Source organism: Aplysia californica, unplaced genomic scaffold (assembly GCF_000002075.1).
Source record: "Aplysia californica isolate F4 #8 unplaced genomic scaffold, AplCal3.0 scaffold00117, whole genome shotgun sequence".
NCBI classification, from domain to species: Eukaryota; Metazoa; Mollusca; class Gastropoda; order Aplysiida; family Aplysiidae; genus Aplysia; species Aplysia californica.
The window spans coordinates 238,318-245,543 of record NW_004797387.1 but is presented as its reverse complement, the minus strand read 5'-3'; positions in this window follow the sequence as shown (position 1 = coordinate 245,543).

The window sequence follows — 7,226 nt, the reverse complement described above, 5'->3', positions numbered from 1 at the left end:
CCGACAGACAGACAGGTAGAAAGGCAGACAGACAGGAAGAATAGAGAGAAGGGGGACACTGCTTTTAAGCTCTCGCACCGTTCGGGTGCATGGTAAATCAATATTAAATTATGACCAACCTACCTACTTCCTTTGGCGCCTTTGCGCAGCAAAGAAATGATTTATTCAGCGATTTCTTCGTTTCTATACAGTAAAGAGAAGCAAACTGTGATAAAACAGCCGTTATTAGTGGAAGGAAAAGGCACGCAGACAGACAGAAACAACAGAGGGAAAGAAAGAAAAGGTAAGGCCTACCACACAACCAGTAGTGCCATCCAAGCACTATTTGTCATTGTATGGCTTTTGCTTGGTATGGATCACCTTTTTCAACACTGTTAGGGTTAATTGATAAGCACCACCTACGAATGTAACACCCATCTCTGCTGATAGGACACGAATAAGTAGGCGGTGTGTTGGATACATTTCGCCGAGCAATCGGCGTCCCTCCCCAAGTGATATGTCATGCTCGCCGTGTGAAATTATGTATTACAAGGGAAGCTAGCCGACATTTTCAAACATGCTTAAAATTTTCGCCCAGCGAAAAATGAGTCGCCGAGTCAATAACTCGCTCGGGGAAAACTTGGAGAGTGTCAGAAATAGCTCGATGTGCAACTTTGCATACGTTGCCGAGTGACAGTAGCAGTTAAATATCATACTCTGCGAGTTAAATTATTGCTCGCTGTAGTAAAAAATCTTGCACTTGGAGTCTTGAGTTACTCAAGCATGGCGTGCGAATGTTCCTGAAGGATGCCATATCTTCAATTTGCAGTTCAGCCTTCAACTTCTCAAACTATCCTTACAGCGGTCTTCTTATGAGTCATTGTCTAACCCAACAGGTCGTCCTCCTGCCACTCTTCCTCCTCTTCTTGCACCAGCACAACAGCAAGGGCACCATAATATGTATACATGAAGTACACTTTATGTCTGTGTCATGTGAAACACGTTGAAGGAATGAGCACAAACATTTTGCCCCCCCCCCCCCCCCCTTTATATATTTAACATTGGACGCCGACTTACTCGGCGACGGGTCGTCAAGGTGGTCGGCGAGTTTGTCGTCGCGTGAAATTTTACTCGGCCGCTACGTTTCTTGGCTCTGCAAGCGGCCAGGGTTCAAACTAACTGCTCGGAAAAACGCTCGGCGAGACGCTCACCGCACTAAATTATTGGGTTCCCTAAATTATTATCGCTCGACAACCGTCTCCCCGAGTGCTCGCCGACACCATAATGCCAACAGTCATGACCAGATGCTTGTCACGAATTTGTCATTGTCTTATCGGGAATTGATCGTCGACTCTTCTCCTGTATGTGTGAACATCGCATAAACCAAGTTCAGAACACCGTATTGGTGATTCGAACCAGGTCCATCCGCACCAAAAGCCCAACATAATAAAACAAACTGAGACTGAGACAACGGTCTCTAAAATTACTTCAGTGTAGTCCCATGGGTCTCAACTCAGAATTCTAAAAAAGGAGGAACTTTCCGGGTGATCGCCACAGAAGCCCATTTTCGCGAAACACCTATTATCATTATACTGTTGAACCCTAGAATGCAGAAATAAAAACCATCAATTTATCAAAGCAAGGTTATTTCACACCGATATGAGGGTCTGAGAGATAATTTCATGTAAGAGTCACGTACCAAATATTTACAATCTTGATTACGTAGAGAAAGTGGTGCCCTTCATCATATTCACCGGTATATATAAACTATATAAAAAGGAATATTGTTTTGAGCCTAGAACCAGAATATCGACTGTCATGATTCATATCATATATGTATATAGGCCAATATAATATGCGTGAAAGACAAAAATTAATGCTCAAACTCAAAGTACAGTAGAGTAGCCCAAGTAGACTTATTCAGTGTGACAGGTGTAAGAACTGTGGGAGGGCAAGATGCAGTGATACTGAACATCTGCGAATCTTGAACAGAAAGCTAAAATATACAGATTTAATTTACTGTCACCAATCCAATGAAACGGGAACACTTAGGCCCGTAAGTTCCATAACACGCTAACAAGTTATGACGGTTCCCGATTTCACACAAGGCCTGCACCAACGCACACCTTACTTTGCAGAGAGCTGTAGATCAGGTAGTAATCAAAATTCTAAACATTAAACATTTATTGCTTTCAGTTTCAGTTTATTTGTCCTCTGGTGTTGCGCCCAGCCCTCCCCTATCCCCGAGTGCATCTTTTAAAAAAAATCAATAATCTCCCCCCCCCCATTCCTGAGTCCTGTACTTCGAAGCGCTCAGAACGCGCGCAGGTTCAATGACCGGTCACAATGGCGAGCCCGACAAGACGCTTGCATAACTTTCTTTTTGGTCTTACCCCCACAAGTGACAGCACAGTGACAAATATTGATTTATTTTCATGGCGACACCACCTTTGTAGTGCCGAACCTGCATGTTACCATAAATGTCGCGTGATCAGACAATTACTGACAAACTTCTGGGTGGTAACGAAAGCGAAAGTAGATCTTGTTGAATTTCCAGTCGAGCCTTGGTGACACGATTCCGCTTGCCGCCAAAGCAACCAGTTCGCGTGAAACATACTATCAGAGCCAAATTAATATCATAATTGCGACCGGCAGAAATGAACTTAAAGACGTTATTGGATTTGGTTTTTCAAATATTCGAGATCTTTTATGTATTTTCCCGGGTCTCGGCGAATTTTTTTTATTCGGGGGGCCAGACAGTCACCCTGCTCCCTACAACTCTCTTTCTGATTGGCCCGCTGTCGCGGTAGCGGAGTTTAGCGGAGGAAATGGCGGTAGCGGAAATCCGCTAAATAGCGGACTATTGAGACCCATGTCAGTAACAAACAAAGACTGAATTAAAGGAGCTATCGATGTTATAATTATTATTGTTGCTCACTTTGCTTTTTTGTTTACTCTCTCTTCGGTTTGTTCGTTCATTTATTTGTTTGAGTACAGAGAAGCACATCAAAAAAATTACAAAGTCATTTAGTGCAGGGGGGAAAATAAGACTGATAGACAGAAACAAGAGGGAAAGTAAATTATATGTAGGACCTTCCTGTGGAGCCATCCAACCACCAACCTGTTTCTTCGTTTGTTTTTGTTTTAGTAGAGTTTTTACGGCGCTCGCAACGGCATAAGGTCATATGAGCATCAAAGGGTGGATGTCAACAGAGAAGTCCTTACAGGCAATCAGACTTACTCTGCTCACCTCTCTAGCTTCAACAGCACAAAGTCTGCTTCGACTATCAAGGCACCCCTGAAATAGAGGGTCACAAGAGTGTGACAAACATACAAAAGAAGTAGAGGAAAATGACGATAGTTAAGATTAGGAAAGAAAAAGCAGCAGTTCCCTGTTGTAGTTAAGGCACAGTTATGAGCATGACATTGTTGAATCAGCCCATTTACAATTCTACTGTGCATTAGGTAGAACGAGAAATGTCCCTCCTTTGGGAATGGCCTAAAGACACTTGTCAGTGGCACCGCCCCGGGGGGTGAATCTGATTCGTCGGCTGCCCATCGACATCTACCGTATCATTATGATGACGAAAGCAGTATGCAGGATGTAGTCTTGTACGGGCGGTGGACATGGAGGGAGTTAAGTTTTTAGTGTAAGAATTTGACGGCACTTGCATCGCAATAAGGTCATGCAAGTGCGAAGGTCAGAGGTATTTCAAAAGAGTAACAAACACAAAAAAGAGGGGAGATAATAAGAACGACAGACGTTTGATAGGAAAGAAAGAGCAAACCAAACCAGAACATCCGCCAACCACCCACATGGAGGAAGTAGATAGCCTATGTACTACTTTCATCCTTTCAGATCCTGACTTTCTTCTTGGTATACCCCAAAGGAGACACATACAGCTGTTCTAAGAAAACACTCGTGCATGATGCCGACTTCGTTCATTTTAGGTCTCGCGCACACAAGAAACAATTTTCTTCGCACTGCTGCAAGTGTGTTGTCAAGAATTCGTGGCGCAACTTATTGTCAAATATCTCCTCAACTATCCAACATAAGACTCTCCAGCGTTTGCACAATGACTTGCATCAATCTTTCTTAACAGATCAATATTTTTTTAACACCTCGTAGCTTTGTTCAAGTAAGGAAAGTCCCTTAATAAATTTATTAAATAGCCTACTAATTTTAAAAAATCCAAGTAGGTGGTTTTTGAAGGTTTTAAAAGGTTTAAAGCTGGCGCAATATTGCTTTTAAAAACAGGTCCGTCCTTTTTTTTTTCAAATCGCGACATTATGCTTATTGAACGCATGTTTTGATAACCTTTAGTGCAAAAGATATGGTCACTATAAAATTAATATCTTGTAACAAGACTTGGTTTCGCTACTAAAAAGTGTCATTGGTAAGCTATGACGTAGGCCATATGCGTATCCAAAATGTGTGTGAGAAGCGTTATAGTGAATAATTGTAGAATTTTATATAAATTTATAAAGAAAGGTGTTTAAATCTAGAGCCCCAAATTGTTGTTGAAAAATATGATTTAGTTAACACAATTTGATACAAACTGCTGAGCAAAGTATGGGTGACATTGACTGTCCCGTTAAATTGTCCCCGTCGTTTTATGCAAGAAAAATTCTGAAATTATGCAAAAACTGAGCAATATGCGATTCTGTTAATTTTAACAAAGAATGGTAAAGGAAAATACGCAGATATTGTGTAAAAAATGATCAAATTTGGCTAAATTATGCGGGGAGCATAAGAACCACGGGGACAGGTTAAAGAGATATTTGAGGATAAATTGCGAAGCGAATTTTTTTACCGGTTTATAGTGTGCAGATGATGCAATTTTCGCCCGTTCGTCTCTCTTCACCGCCAAGTGACGCCATAATTCGCAGCCGTGCGACAATGGACATCATTTTTCTAGTGTGTGCTGGGTTTTTGTCCTACGCTTGCTTGCAGCAATGTCCGGGAACAGCTCCGCCTTTTTCATTTTCTCTCCCTTTCCACTTAGGCCTGTTGTTATCTCTTCCTGGTCCCCGAGTCCCAGTGCGTGTTCACCGTTTCCCAGAATACCCGCAACGCCGGCTCATGTCAGAGGCCACAGTGGTGGGCATGGCGGAAGATACTCGCTACTCTTACAATTATGCTGCTTTTTTTAATAGGCGTGTTTGCGCCCCAAATTGACACACTTTCGATCCTTTAAAGTTTTTAGGCGGATGAGGAGCAAGACAAACCGGCAATTAAAACAATGGAAAGAACAGAGTAGGCCTACCAGCCTAGGAGCATTATTTTAAGTATAACTCCCTTGTACTAATAGTCTAATTGCACAGCCCTGTGCGCGCGCAAGCACACACACACACACACACACACACACACACACACACACTTATGACACGTATGTAGACAATTTACCCTCGTGCAAATTCGCTCACTCACACACGCACACACACTAGTGTAGACATATTTACACACTTATGCAAACTCGCTCATACACAAACACACATACACACACACACACACACACACAGAGTAAAGAACACCAGAAGCGAAGTAACAAAATAGAACTCCATATATATTAATTGAAATAATAGATCTGTATTACCTCTGACAATGCAATCATAACATGAGACAAGGAACAGAACGTTCTCAAGATGAAGAAACAACCAAGACACCCCACTGCTAGTGGTCACTTCTGGCCGCGTGTTCCAGCCTGCCCGAGCGAGGACACACTGACATTGACACACGGGAGAGCCAACAAGCAGAAGCTTACCGCGACGACGACGACAACAACAGCAACAACAATAACAATGAAGCAACCAACAAAATCAAACAAAAAGTGAAATAATGAGAAATAATGAAAAGTCCACCGATACAAATGTGCCAAGTGACAGAAACAGACACAAGAGTCTGACAGATTGTGACCCACAACTAGAACTATCATCATCATTATCATCATCATCATTTTCCATAATCATTATCATACAATGGACTTTGCTTAAAATGCCACAAAATGAACACAACACCAAATGCAACCATTAAGACCTCATCCGTGCTCACTCACCCTCCTGTGGTCAGGGGATACAAAATGGTATCACCAAAATATCGCCACAACAATTTGTCAGAATTCATATTAAGTAGAGTCCATTGCACTCATCATCGGTATAATTTTCGTGACTAAAACCACCACAACTACCACGGAAACAATCACCATCTCCATCATCGCCTCAAACATGACACAGAATCCATCCAACAACAAACTGATGAAAAACAAAACGCTATTTTTTTAAAACATACATGTGTTGCAAACAGAACACATCAGTGCTTACACTTCCTTCACCCACACATGAGATTGGTTTCACCCCTTCCCCGCCACACAATGCTGCGGTAATGGACGTTCATGTCACACAGCCAACCGTCTCTCCCTCGCCACACACAGCATAGACGGAATCAACTAATTTTTTAAAAATACAAATTTTGTAAAGCCCCCATCAACACAATTTAGATCATTTACGAGGCAGGCTTCAACCCTGCCTGTCAGGGCCAACCCAGGCAGAGAGGGATACAACATTCCTTCAGAAAGCAGAAAGACAGACATACTACTAGATAAAAATTCTCCCCACTCAGGAATCTGAATCCCCGAATCTCCTTCGAGTGACAGCAAAGCACTTAACTGCTACACCACAGACATCGGTGGAGCCGCAGGAAGAGGTTAAAAGCAAATCTAGGTGAAGTTCAGAGGTGAAGTTCAGAGGTGAAGTTCAGAGGTGAAGTTCAGAGGTGAAGTTCAGAGGTGAAGTTCAGAGGTGAAGAGAGAAAAAAAAAGACAACAAAGAACATTTTTTTTTAAGATGAAGAAAATAAATCTGAATGTCTCGAGGTTGGAAAAACAAAACCTAAACAGACATGGGGAAACAATCCTGGTGTGGGAACAAAAAACGCTACGACAAACAATAAATGCTACCACAAACCACAGACGACAGCTCCAAATGAGACACAAGTCACAGAGTAAAAGCTCAGCACATGTATAGATAGCCTTCAACAGCCATAGCTTCAAGCTGAGGTCAACTTTCAGAAACTTGTTTGACGACTCTTACTTTACAACAGAAACTGCATGGAATGGGTTCAACATCAAAGTCAAAACTGTCTATAAGGTAGTAAAGTTTTTAAAGAGTCTGGATCCCCATTTTTAAAACTAATCTTTGACAGGACACAGTCAAATGGGTACAGTACTTTGAAAACTACCTCAATTCAA